Consider the following 14,076-nt stretch of genomic DNA (forward strand, 5'->3'; position numbering starts at 1 on the left):
CCTCTGGTTTACATTTTGATTGCAACACATACTAAACATAGCTCATCTTTCAGCTGACACAGCTTTGAGTGGTGCGGCTTTTCTGAACTGCAGGAAATTGGAATCAAGGTTGTGTTGGCAGAATTGTTTTTGTTACTGGTGAATTTTGTCTTTGTTTCATGTGGAATCTCAGACTTCCTTCAAAACACCAGAGTGTCAAGTGTCTTTAGTGTTATTCGTTTTTTCATATTAAGTAGAAGAGAGTAATTAAGATACAGAACTTGTCTGCTCCACTCAGATATCTGCTGGATACCTCCTTAGGACTGATCTTGTATTATGATCTGTACAAATTGACTGCTACTCCCGGACAGAGCTACTCTGCATTCAATGGGGCTCTGTCAGGATGCACAGATGAATCAGAAGGCAGAATCGGGGTCCGTGCAGGTTTGCTGAGGATCAAATGTTGGACATCTGCATTTACCATCCACAAAGAGCTTCCTGAGTCCAAAGGATTTATTGGGAAAAATAAACCAAAATAAGGAACTAAAAACAGGAATGTGTATGAAATCACAGTTTAGTAATCAACAAACCTCCATCTCATCTATGAATCCCCTTGTTCCCTCCAAACCCAGATACACAGGATATGTCTAGACTACATTGGTTTTTCAAAAAAACTGCCCTTTCTTTGAAAAAACTTCACCTGCATCCACACTGCAATCGTGTTCTTCCTAAATTAAATTGAAAGAACACAGGGGTTTTTGACATTAGTAAACCTTAAATGACGAGGCAGAATGCCTTTTTCAAAAGAGCTCTTTTGAAAAAAGGCGTGTGGGGATGCAGAACAGGGACATTTTTCGAAAGAAGAGGCAATCGAAAAAAGCACTGGTGCCCTGGTGGCCATTCTGTGAATAGCAATCAGAGCTTTCTTTCGAGAGAGTGTCCATGCAGTCTGTACGCTCTCTTTCAAAAAAGCAACTCACTTTTTTGATCCGGTTTTCAGGTGTGGATGCTCTCTTTCGAAAGAAGCTTGCAGTCTAGATGTACCCATAGTGTGGTAATAGGGGGGCATCTATCTGACCATTTCATAATCTCTAATCCATTTATCATCACAACATACCTGGGAAGTAGTAAAACACCATTATCCCCATATTACAAAAGGAGAACTCAAGCACAAATGCATAGATCCACAGAAGTATTTAGACTTCTGTGGACCAAAGAGGCTAAAGCCTGGATTTGGTCCAGCAAGATCCAACCTGTAGTTCCCATAGCACTCTGTTAGTTCTAGAAGGGGCAGGGCATTTGGCAGAAGGGGTGAGGCCTGGGGCAGCCAACCCACAGTCCAGACCAGAGCATGCCAAACCTCCTCCCACTTCTCCAGAAGCCCTCAGAGATTTGGTCCGGCAACATCCATTGGCTGGAAGTTCAAATGGGACAAATTCAGAATGCAATTATGGCAAATATTTATATCAATGAAGGTAATTAAGTATTGGAACAAATTCTTGAGGATCATGAGGGTTTCTCTATCACTGTCAATTCTTGAAATAAGGTTTCAAGTTTACTTTAAAGATTAGCGCTGTTCTAAACAGTGATTATTTTGGGGAACTTCTCTGATCTTTTTCATAAATAATGTGTTTAGACTACAGGGTTTTGTCGACAAAAGTGGACTTTTGTCGACAAACTATACCTGTGTCTACACTACCGCCAAGTTCTGTCAACATAACGTCGACAGAACTCGGCAGTTTTGTTGACAGCGGTAAACCTCATTCTACAAGGAATAACGCCTTTTGTCAACAGAGTTCTGTCGACAGAAGGCATTATTGCATCTACGCTGTCCTTTGCGTCTACACTCACATGTTGACAAAGCAACTTGCTTTGTCGACAGAACTGGATGTAGTCTAGACGCTCTTTGTCAACAGAAGCCTTGTCGACAGTATGGGTGTGTCTAGACTACATTCCTCCGTCAACGGAGGCATGTAGATTAGACAGATCGGCAGAGGGAAATGAAGTCGCGATTAAAATAATCGCGGCATCATTTAAATTTAAATGGCTGCCCCGCTCTGCCGATCAGCTGTTTGTCGGCAGATCGGGGCAGTCTGGACGCGCCACGTCGACAAAGAAGCCTTTCTTGATCGGCACAGGTAAACCTGGAGGCATGTAGTTTAGACGTACCCTATGGGTACATCTAGACTACAGGCTTTTGTTGACAGAGGCTTTGTCGACAGATACTGTTGACAAAGCCTCTGTCGACAAAGAGCATCTAGACTACAGCCAGTTCTGTCGACAAAGCAAACCACTTTTTCGACAGAGAGTCTAGACGCTCTCTTTTGAAAAAGAAGAGTGTGGATGCAATAGCGTCTTTTGTCGACAGAACTCTGTGGACAAAAGGCATTATTCCTCGTAGAATGAGGTTTACTGCTGTTGACAAAACTTCCATGTTCTTGTATCCTTTGGTATATATGGTTGTGACTACTTTCTTCCACTATTTGATCTGAGGAAGTGGGTCTGGCCCACGAAAGCTCACTTAATAAACCATCTTGTTAGTCTTTAAAGTGCTACATTGTCCTGCATTTTGCTTCATGTTCTATCGACTTACTGTCGACAGAACTCGGCGGTAGTGTAGACGCAGGTATAGTTTTGTTGTCAAAAGTCCACTTCTATCAACAAAACCCTGTAGTCTAGACACACCCTATCTGTCAACAAAGACTCTGTCGACAAAAGCCTGTAGTCTAGACATACCCAAAGAAGGCCAAACTAAATGAGCAGAGCAATCCCTTTTTGCCTATTCATTCCATTTTCTATTTTTATATTTATTTCTAGAATTTAAGTGACTGCTCCCTGTTTTCAGACCTTCGTTATCCTTAAATCTGCTCAAAAGTGGATCTGGCTCAATGAAAAATCAGTTCAATTTCTAAGGTGAACTAAAGAGCGCAACAATTGCCCCAGATATGGATGCATTAAGGAAATAGTTGGATTTCTCCCAATACACCCACAGTAGTCAACAGACATTGCACCACAAAAGATAATTAGTTCATTCACGTTTCTCTTATCCCAAACCACAAGGAATAATTTTGCAATCCCCCACATCAGTGAATTGAATGATGTAACTAGGTAACCCGCCCACATATATCTCCTCCTAGATCACAATTGCTGTGTTCCTGTCCATCACACGGAGTCTACCCAGCTACTGCAATCTATTTTCTTGCCTTACAAAATAATTGTCTGTGTCCATCACCATTGCAGTTACTGGGGTGAGGCAGTTGGGCAAAAGGAACCGCAGCTGCAGAAATGCAGGTCAAATTGAAATCCTTTAAAAAAGTCAGGCCTTAAGTCAATAAATTGAGACATGGTTGAGAAGTATCGTTATTGGGCCAGAATCTGAGACTTTCAGTTACAGTGAGTGGTACCTTGTAAAAAGTCTTATTGGTTCTGATGGGGCTATTAATTGTGAGAGGAATTATTCGATGTAAATTTATTACTTATAACTATAGGCCTGACTGTATTCAGGAGGAGACCTTCATGGTAGCATCTGAGCAGTGGCTATGGAATGTGTAATTCTGTATTCTCTGTGTACAGGAAAAAATACAAACCAATAGCCCCTCCCTTTCTAAGCTTCCTTATTTTGTTCATTCTGCTTTTTTTGCGTGTGCCATGATGCAAGCAGGGCAGAGATACTGGTTCATGGTTCACCCTTTTTGTTCCTTTATTGTAAATATCATTGTGTGAATTAATTCAAAGCCGCATCACTCATGGTTCCTGTGATCTCCGTTAGCCCCAACACCGTGTAACATTGGCAGACATATCTGTCTGCTGCCATTTAGCTATCCCCTTAAGGATGGGGGCCTGAGGTGTCTAATATTGCAGAGAACAGGTGGCTCTCATCTAACCTCATTTGTGTTTCAGAGCACTTCTGAATGGTTCACAGGTGGGGCAGACTGGGGGAGGCTCAACCTCCCCAAACAGCCAAGCATGGCCTCGCCTATGCCCTGCCCCGCTTCAGTCATACCACTGGCCTCATGGGACTGGGGCCACACTGCCCACTGTGCGCTCTCCCTCCCAGTGCTCCAGGGTTAGAGGGAAAGGGGCTGTGGCACTTGTCAGCCTGGGGTGGGGGCTTACAGCCATGGTGAGGGGATTCTAGGGTGGGCATGAACAGCGGGGCCACAGAGGGAATGGATGCAAGCAAGCCTACCCCAGACAGTGGCTCATGAGCCATCCATGCACTTATGTTTTAGGATGTTACGCTATGTCTAAACAACACCCCTCTTTCGGCAGAGTGATGTAAATTAGACATTTCGAAAGTGCAAATGAAGCGGGGATTTAAATATCCCGTGCTTCATTTGCATAATCATGTTCTGGCACTGTTTCAAACAAGCTCCATTTCGAAACTGAAACTGCGGTTTAGACGCGGTTTTTCTGACAACGGGAAGATTTTTCGAAAGATCCTGTACTCCCAAAGATCTTGTACAGGCTCTTTCAAAAAATTGCCCCATTGTTGGAAAAACCACGTCTAAACCGCGGTTTCAATTTTGAAATGGTGCGTGTTCGAAACAGCGCCAGAATGTGAGTATGCAAATGAAGCCCTAGATATTTAAATCCCTGCTTCATTTACACTTTCAAAACGTTTAATTTACATCCCTCTGCCGATAGAGTAGTGTAGTTTAGACACAGGCTCAATGTGATCCATGGCATCTGATAGAGCCCATTCAAGGAAGACCTTCACTGCTTGTCAATGGCAACGGTTGGGGAAGGATATGGGGGGGGGGGGAGTGCAACAGTCACATGCCTGCCCCCTCAATGACTACTCTCCCCCCCTAGCCTGGGGGAAAGTGCCACCTCTTCCCATCCCCATCACTCCATGTCCTTGCCCCTCTGTCCACCTCTTCCTCCTCCTGCCCTGCCCCATCCCTGACTTCCCCCATCCTACCTCACTCCACCTCTTCTTACCAGCATCCTCCCATGAGCAACACAGCCCTGGTGCTGGTTACTGGGGTCAGCCCCTCCCCCACACTCGATCATGGAGGTGGATGCAAACAGAGTGAACCACCCCCCAACCCACTCCACTCTCTTCTGCTCCCAGGCACAGTGCACCAGTTCTCACCGCCAGTGAGTACAACGGGCAGTTCCCCCCCTTTTCCCTGAGCAATGCAGCTGGGAGCTGGGGGAGTGGAGCAGCCTGGGGCAGGGTCCCTTCCCACCCCCACCCGTGAGCGTGGGGATAGGCCTAATGCCTGGACCCTGCGCCAGGTCCTCCACTAGCTCCCCAGGCTACCCTGGACCCCTAACACCCCCAAGCACGGCATCTTATGCAGTTGGACAAACTGTCCATTGGCTGCTGGACCCTTGCCCCTCCCCCCTCAGTATTGAGGGGCCTTTGATCCTCCATGCTCCCCCCATGTATCATATTTACCAGTTCATTAGTGCTCCTAGGCAGGTTTCTAGGACAGTGGGTGTCCAAAATGCAGGGCTCACAGGGGAGAAGTGAAGTGACTCCCTGCCCTCCTTCAGGGGAGAACCCTAACATCTTGCACAGCTAACCAGGCAAATGCACAGGGTGTGTTCCTGCAAATTGCATCTCAGGTGGAAGTGAGTCTAGTCCAGGATGCCTGTTCTGCGCTTGACAGTGTCATACACAGCAGATCATTTATTCTGGGAACATGACTGATGATTTTGGAATGACAGGCACTGTCCTGGCACGCTAGTAAATGTTTTGTTTTCCCTCTGAATAAGGCCCATGGATTTTCTCTTTTTAAGGTTTATCAACCTGTTTTCCCACTCTTGTTGATATGCAGGGAGCATGGCATTGCCAAGGAGGTGAGCAAGCCAACAGGTTCCTTTTTTTTTCTTTTGTTTTGTTTTGTTTATGTGTAGGTGAGTTTAACAAGCAGTTTCATAACAAAAGAGAGGAGACGCCTGACTACGAGATGCAGTCTCCATCAGACTGATGCACAGCCTGTGTTTTATTAGGGAGGAAGCCAAACCTTGGGTTTGGGCATTGTTGATTCTAGATAACAGGAGTTTTCAAAATGTGGGATTGGCTCCATAGCTTCTCTCTTTGTTAGCAGTTTATAACAGTGAATTGCCTCATTAGCATCCTGGTTAAGCCTGCACCTCGTTTAGTGCTACAGCTCCCACAGTGACCATTTTGCTACGAATAGTCCCTATCCTAACCTCATGGGCACAGTACTTCTTTTATATACCTCACAATATAGAATTCTGAGCAATAATAGCTACTTTCATTATTATACAGACTCAGCACTGAGTATGTTGTGGCAAATCTAAATCTACCAATTAGTTAATGGAAATGGGGAGGAAATGCACTACATTTAAAAAACAGAAGGCCATGTTATTATCCTCAAGTATAAATTCACTTTTAGCTGTTTGGAAACAGGAGGGGGAATGCAATATCTTTGTGAAGGTATTTTTTTGTCTTTTTTCTTTTCTTTTCTTTTGAAAGTGTTGACCATACCCATACAAAGGTTGAACAAGGAAAAAGTCACATGTTTTTTTCCGTTTCGAAATTTAAAATTTAGCTAATTGTCAAAACTATAAACTTACAAAACAAAAACTGGTCTGGTAGCACTTTATAGACTATATGTCGATGGTATCATGAGCTTTCATGGGCACAGCCCACTTCTTCAGATGACCAGAGTTTTGAATTTAGGATGTGCAGACCCAAAATAAATAGGGAAGAAGGGAGAAAGAAAAAAAAGGAGAGGGCCGGGAAACAAGGAGCAGAGGTTATGAAAAAATCAAAGGGAAAAACAGGAAGGCAGAACTGGCTATCAGTAAGCACCTGAAGATTGAATAGTTAAAACGAAGCAGCTAAAGATCAAAGTCAATAGATAAGGGGGATACTAACACAAGAATCTACATAAAGAGCTGTTTGCACCTTCATTGAATGTTTGCTTGGTAATGGCCAAGCCATTCCTCATCCCAATTGAGCCCATTAGTATGAGACTTGAACTCGCAGATGAACTGTAATTCCAACACTTCTCTGAGTATTTGACTGGTAGAATTTGTTTGTGACAAGACAGTCACCTGGAGATCTTTTAAAAAGTGATTAGGTAGATTGAAGTGCTGTCCAACAGGTTTCTGTATGTTCCCTTTATGTATATCTGATTTGTGTCCATTGATTCTTTTCTGTAGCAACTGTCCAGTTTGTCCAATATATATAGCAGTAGGGCATTGCTGGCATTTGATGGCATAGATCAAATTACTGGATGTGTAGCTGAATGATCCCTTGATTTGGTAGCTTATATTGTGGACTCCAGTAATGATTTCGCTTGTATATATATGTGGGCAGAGTTGGCACCGCTGCTGATGTGGTTGTGTAGCATGGTTACCAGAAAGAATCTGTTTCAGGTTGGGGGGTTATCTGTAAGCGAGAATAGGCTTTTCCCCAAAGATTTCTGAGAGTGAGGGATCATTTTGCATAATGGGTTGCAGATTGTGTATAATGTGATGGAGGGGTTTGAGTTGTGGACTATAGGTAATAACAAGTGGAATTCTGTTATTCTTCCTTCTGGGTATGTCTACACTACAGAGTTAGTTCGAACTAACGGACGTTAGTTCGAACTAACTTTAATAGGTGCTATACTAGCGCTCCGCTAGTTCAAATTTAATTCGAACTAGCGGAGCGCTTAGTTCGAACTAGGTAAACCTCATTTTACGAGGATTAAGCCTAGTTCGAACTAGCTAGTTCGAATTAAGGGGTGTGTAGACCCTTAATTCGAACTAGTGGGAGGCTAGCCCTCCCCAGATTTCCCTGGTGGCCACTCTGGCCAACACCAGGGAAACTCTATGCCCCCCTCCCGGCCCTGGACCCCTTAAAGGGGCACGGGCTGGCTACGGTGCCCGTGCCAGGTGCAAGCCTGCCAGCACCCAGCCAGCAGACCCTGCACCTGGCACGGATCGAGCCACCCACCCGATGCCCCCCAGCCCTCCCCCTCTTCCCGGGACCAGGCTGGCGGCTCCTGGGAGCTTGCCCAGGACCGCAAGAGGTGGGCACCCGCCTGGGCTAGTGTGGACATCATGGACCTTGTCCACGATCTCTGCACTAGGCACAGGAAAGTGGCCAGCTTGGGCAGGAGAGCTGCCAGCCTGGCCACCCAGGAGCAGGTGTGCATGAAAATCAAGGGGGTCCAGTGAGGCCCCCGACCCTGAGCCCTGAGCTTACAATGGCCATACTGGGTCAGACCAAAGATCCATCTAGCCCAGTAGCCTGTCTGCCGACAGCGGCCAACCCTAGGGACCCTGGAGGGGATGGACCGAAGACAGTGACCAAGCCATTTGTCTCGTGCCATCCCTCTCCAGCCTTCCACAAACTTTGGGCAGGGACACCACTCCTACCCCCTGGCTAATACCACTCCATGGACCCAGCCTCCATGACTTGATCTCACTTCCCTTTAAACTCTGTTCTAGTTCTAGCCTTCACAGCCTCCTGCAGCAAGGAGTTCCACAGATTGACTCTTTGCTTTCTGAAGAACAACTTTCTGTTACTAGTTTGAAGCCTGCTACCCATTCCTTTCCTTTGGTGTCCTCTAGTCCTTCTTTATGGGAACTAATGAAGAACTTTTCTGTATGCACCCTCTCCACCCAACTCCTGCTTTTAGAGACCTCTATCCTGTCCCCCCTCCGTCTCCTCTTTTCTAAGCTGAGAAGTCCCAGTCTCTTTAGCCTCTCTTCATATGGGACCTGTTCCCAACCCCTGATCATTTTAGTTTCCCTCCCCTCTCCCAGCCTCTCTCTTCCCCTCTCCCACCTCCTTTTCCCAGTCTCCCCCAGTTTTGTTCAATAAAGACAGATTCCATTTTTGAACACAATTGTCCTTTATTTTGTACATCAAGAAAAGGGGCTAGGGAAGGTTAAGTGGAAGGAGGTGAGGGAGGAATGGGGTATGAGCCCCCGATGGGGAGGACTAGGCTGGCTCTGCGGGCTTCTGGGGGTGGAAGCTCTCCTGCAGCCCCCCAATTACTCCCTCTCCCCAGATGGCAGCCTGCGGCAAGTGCAGCCGGGCTGATGGCCGAGTGGTGTGATGTGCCCAGTGTGGGCACTCCAAGCCAGGACTGGTTTGCAAGCGGGGCACCCCTGAGAACTGTCTGTCCAGGGTGGGGGTCGGGACCCTTTAAGCGCAGCCCTTGGCTAGCCTGAGACAGCATCTCCACGCTCTAAGTCCTCCTCTGATGCCCTGCCGGCACTGCTTCCGGTCATCCTTAAGCCCTGTTCAGGGTCCACTTAATGTGGACATGCTAGTTCGAATTAGCAAAACGCTAATTCGAACTAGTTTTTTAGTTCTAGACGCATTAGTTCGAATTAGCTTAGTTCGAATTAGCTTAGTTCGAATTAACTAATTCGAACTAAGTTAGTTCGAACTAACTCTGTAGTGTAGATATACCCTCTGAGTCTGTCTTGAAGTAGTTCATGTCTGGGTACTTTTTTGGCTCTGTCAATCTGTTGTTTCACTTCTCTAGGTGGGTATTTCAGTTTTAGGAATGCTCTATATAGCTCCTGTAGGTGTTTTTCTCTGTCTATGGGATCAGAGCAAATCCAGTTATATCTTAGGGTTTGGCTGTATACAATAGACTGAGAAATGTGTCTGGGATGGAAGCTTGAGGCATGAAGGTAAGTGTAGCGATCGATGGGTTTTCGGTATAGGGTGGTAGAGATTTGTCCATTATTTAATTATACTGTAGTGTCCAGGAAGTGGATTTCTCATGTGGACTGGTCCCGGCTGAGGTTGATGGTTGGGTGGAAGTTGTTGAAATCCCTGTGAAATTCTTCAAGAGTCTCTTTTCCGTGGGTCCATATGATGAAGATGTCATTGATGTAGCATAAGTAAAATAGAAGTGTTAGGGGGTGAGAGCTGAGGAAACGTTGTTCAAGGTCAGCTATAAAGATGTTGGCATATTGTGGTAAATTTTAAAATCTTTAACTTCAAAAACACACTCAACTTTGTGATCTATTTGTACTAAACAGGAAGGAGTGACAAAAATAATATAGAAAAAAACAAGAAATGGTCTGGTAGCACTTTATAGACTAACAAAACATGTAGATGGTATCATGAGCTTTCGTGGGCACAAAGCTCATGATACTATCTACATGTTTTGTTAGTCTATAAAGTGCTACCAGACCATTTCTTGTTTTTTTCTGTAACAGACTAACTCGGCTACCCCCTGAAGCGTCTAAAAATAATATATTAAAGGAATATTTGTTAGAATAATTCAGAAATTAAGAGGATAGAAACTCAAATAGAAACTTAAATTGGCTCGAAGTGGCCTTATTTAGATACCAAAGCACTTGAACTGTACCAGAGTAGCCACAGTAAACAGCAATAATCTATATTGGTATAAGGTGCCTTTACACCATTGTAATTGTATCCACACTCAGGTGTGGACAGGTAAAAAAATCACATTGATAACCATTATTAAAGGACTAAGACTCAAATTCCCAGGCTTAAACTGATTCATAGAAAGATGATCTGAAGAGCTATTCCTGCTGCTCTAGTTGAAGCAGCTCTAATCTCTCAGAGGAAACGCAGTCCAGAAAAACAATAATTTTATCAATTGGTGTGTTGCTGAGACAGACTATACAGTACCATGACATCACAATGATTAATTACAATTCAAGAATGTGATCCTAGCAGCATCCCAATGTAAGAGGTCAAAGGCCTTAATCAAACTGGTGGTGAGTGTCCCATGACATGACCAGTTCAGGGTACCCCCTGAACTCACTAATGTCAGAGCCTGTATCCAAAAGGCTTCATGCAAAATATCAATGGAAAGCTAATAACCTCAGATCATTAATGTTATTGTGTGAAGGAGAAATTCAGAATTAGAAACATATTGGATATTATGTTCGTTTAAATTATGTCTGCCAGCTACGCCACCCTAGACAATGGAATGTGGTTCTGCCATCTTGGAGGCATTTCCAGGAAACATTGAAAGACAATGGAAATGCAATTTATGTTAGAGTTAAACAGTCCCACTGGGACACTAATGAGTAGCATTATTATTCATGCTGTTTAACCTGGGGTGCTGTTTGCACTGCTTCGCTGCAGTAGTCTCCAGCCTGGACTGTCAACAAACAGTCTTCAGCATGCAAGTCATTCCCAGATATGTCTGTGTACACCAGCTACACCCTAGCTTTTACCAGCCTGGGTTATACTGCAGGTTGACCACAATACACTGCAATCTTAGAACAGATTTCCCGCCTGAAATATATTTCCTTTATGACCTGGCCCTTTCTTGGACAAAACAAATTATATAGTCTGTTGACCTAAATAATAGGCATATAACTTAGCACCCCAAATGGAATGTCACAAACACACTGGCTTAGATAAACACACTGGCTTAGATAAAAATAAATGAAACACTTTTATTAGCTAAAGAGATAGATTGAAGGGGAATACAAATAATACAGCATAAAGGCAGAAACAGTTATGAGAAAATAAACTTAAAAGTCTGCTGGTGACTAACATAACAAACCACATCAGATTCCAATAAAGTTTCCCATCACATCCTTTCCGCAGTCGTACTGAACAAACATCTTAGGTCTGGATCCCATCTCTCATTATCCAACAAATACCTTCATTTTCCCTTCTCGTGCCATGGATTTGAAGAGCAGGAAGGAGAGATGTGCATTGCAGTGTTTGTCCCTCCTTTTTTATTGTGTCTGTCCCACTCTCCAAAACACATTTCCAGTCGAGATTCAGAAGAAAAGAGCCAATGGAGAAGTATTTTCCCTGCTACTTTTCCTCCTCTGTTTGCTTTTAAGCTGCAAACTGAGTCATCAAGCAGAAAGGGTAGGTAAAGCCCAAAGTAAGCAGAGGACACATGCCTTTGAGACAGACCTGTTTGCCTACCTCTGCTGCATTTTGGAACATGTGTTAATATCATCACTCAGGGAAATCTGATAACGTCACACACAATGTTGCCATATATATTTCATCAGGACAGTACTGATCCCAGTTTCTGATTTCTAACTCTGGTTTGACCCTTAGCTCTGGCATCTGGTATTTAGCCTTGGCTCCAACCCTGAACTTCAATTTCTGATTCTGACTCTGGCTTTTCCCTTGGATGCGGTCATTATCAGTTGACTCTAGTGCTCACCGTTGGCTTCATTTCCCAAACTGGACTCCTGCTTTGATTCCAAACTGGACTCCTGCTTTGACTACTTGGTCAAGCTGCCTCCATTCCAATCCATCACAGTGCATAGCTATGCATGTCCTGATGTGTCAGGGACTACATTTTCCAGCATTCATTATCAACTGTCTTTTCATCTACATCTCAGTTTTGCCCATCAAAAAAAAATTATTTCTCCTAGAAAACCATCAACTCTAACCAGCTGCCTCAAAGCTAGAACGGCCGCTGCTTAGGCCATTGAACCTCCTCAAAATAATTCCTGCTCAGACTAATGCATTTCTTTTAGAAAAAAAGCATCCACGCTTGATTTTAAAATTTCCAGTCATGTAGAATCTACCATGACTCTCCCTAAATTGATGCAATGATTAATTACCCTCATTGCTGAAACTGCATTTTGTTTGTAGCCTGAATTTGTATAGCTGCCACTTCCTGTCATTAGATCTTGTTATACATTTGTCTGCAGAAAGTGCCAGACGAAAGGACGTATCTCTGTGAATTGTCACAGAGTTCAACAACTAACAGCACAGAAGTACAGTAACCATCCATCTATGAAGACATGTCTGAAGTCTGAATCTAAGGAAGGATGAAACTTGGGAATTCAAAGTATGGAAAAAGATAAGAGCTCTGTTGACACTGTTAAAGAGCAAGGACTACATATTATCGGAAGCTGGAGTAAGAGTTGGCATCTGAGAGTAAGTCTACGCTACCGAGGTTTTTTTGGAAAAACAGCTGTTTTTCTGAAAAAAAATTAATTACGTCCACACTGTAATCGCATTTTTTTGAAATAAAATCGAAAGAACAGAGGGGTTTTTCCAACATTGGTAAATCTCTTTCTGTGAGGAAGAAGCCTTTTTCCTAAAGAGCTTTCGGGAAAAGGCGTGTGTGGATGGGGAAGAGGAAGTTCTTTCGCAAGAAGAGGAAAGAGGAAAAATCACAGGTGCCCTGATGGCCATTCCACCCATAGTAATCACAGCTTACATGCAAGATAGTGTCCATTAAGTGTGGATGCTAGCTTTCTAAAAAGCAGATCGCTTTTTTGATGTGCTTTGGCACTGTGGATGCTTTCTTTCGGAAGAAGTTTTTTCAGAAGATCTCTTTTGGAAAAGCTTCTTCCAAAAGAAGTCTTCAGTCTGTACATAGCCTGAATCACATCATTGATCCAAGAAGTTCCTACAATAATGGAGCTTGATAGCAGAGCTGCCATTTCATTGACTTACTTCATCTACCAACCTCCAGAGTTTGTCAGACATTCCTTTGAAAGAAACTTCCATGGTTTCGAAGATGTATACGAGAGAAAAACTAGTCTCAGAAGGGAGACTCAAGGTGAAAGTTCAATTAGATGGACAACCAATCATTTTATTGTTGTACGTGATTGAATGAAAGTATCCACCACTATTTGGCAGAACTTGGTATGAGAAGCACAAGGGCAATTACACTGAGATAAGGATGATCACAAAAACATCTGGTAATCTTCAAGAAATAATAGACATGCACTCTAATATTTTTGAAAAAGAACTTGAACAGATGAGCAATGTCAGTGATGCTTACTGTCTACCAGCCAGTTAAAATAATGCAAGCCGAGAATTGTGCCACATGCTCTGAAGACTCTGGTGGAAGCTGATTTGGACTGTTTCATTAACATCAGAGTCTTTTGAGAGGTTTCACAGACAGAGTGGACTATCACTGACCCATCATATCACTAATCTGAATTTGTGGAGATTTCAAAGTGACACCGAATCCGGTTTCAGATGTAAACCAGAATCTACTACCGGATGTTGAAAATTTGTTTTTGCAGCTCTTAGTGAAGGACAGTGTTTCAGTAAATTGTATTTACTTCCTTTATCCTGACAAATGGTTATTGATCCAGCATCTTACAAATATCTCACAATCTACACGCAAAAAGCCTTATTTTGTTACAACAGATGTATTTTGTTGCCCTTTGATATTATATCAGCAC

Source organism: Pelodiscus sinensis, chromosome 3, assembly GCF_052426305.1.
Source record: "Pelodiscus sinensis isolate ZL-2025 chromosome 3, ASM5242630v1, whole genome shotgun sequence".
Classification (NCBI taxonomy): domain Eukaryota; kingdom Metazoa; phylum Chordata; order Testudines; family Trionychidae; genus Pelodiscus; species Pelodiscus sinensis.